This window comes from Trachymyrmex septentrionalis, unplaced genomic scaffold, assembly GCF_001594115.1.
Source record: "Trachymyrmex septentrionalis isolate Tsep2-gDNA-1 unplaced genomic scaffold, Tsep1.0 scaffold1909, whole genome shotgun sequence".
In the NCBI taxonomy this organism is placed as follows: Eukaryota; Metazoa; Arthropoda; class Insecta; order Hymenoptera; family Formicidae; genus Trachymyrmex; species Trachymyrmex septentrionalis.
In genome coordinates this window covers 688-984 of record NW_017305082.1, presented here as the reverse complement: position 1 = coordinate 984, position 297 = coordinate 688, and the positions used below count along the sequence as shown (strand labels likewise).

Genomic DNA, 297 nt, shown 5'->3' with positions numbered 1-297 from the left:
ATAAAAATCTGTTAATAATAAAGACATAATAATTAATATTAATATAACTATATTAATTCCTCGTTCTCTATAAATAATTTCTATAATCAAATCTTTCCTATAAAATTCAGATATAAATGGCACTCCTCTTAATGTTATATTTTAAACTATCAATCTCATTATTACAAATGGATCTACTTCATTTAAATTTCCTAATAATCGAATATTTTGTGTATTCTTTATTATATGAATTACAGCTCCAGCAGCTATAAATAATATTGATTTAAAAATAGCATGAACTAATAAATGATAATAAGC

The 297-nt window shown here is 20.5% G+C and overlaps 1 pseudogene; it reads right to left on the bottom strand.

The window, feature by feature from the left end:
* Positions 1-48: 48 nt before the first annotated feature.
* The window catches only part of LOC108747086, a 504-nt pseudogene continuing 255 nt past the window's right edge, over positions 49-297 (bottom strand).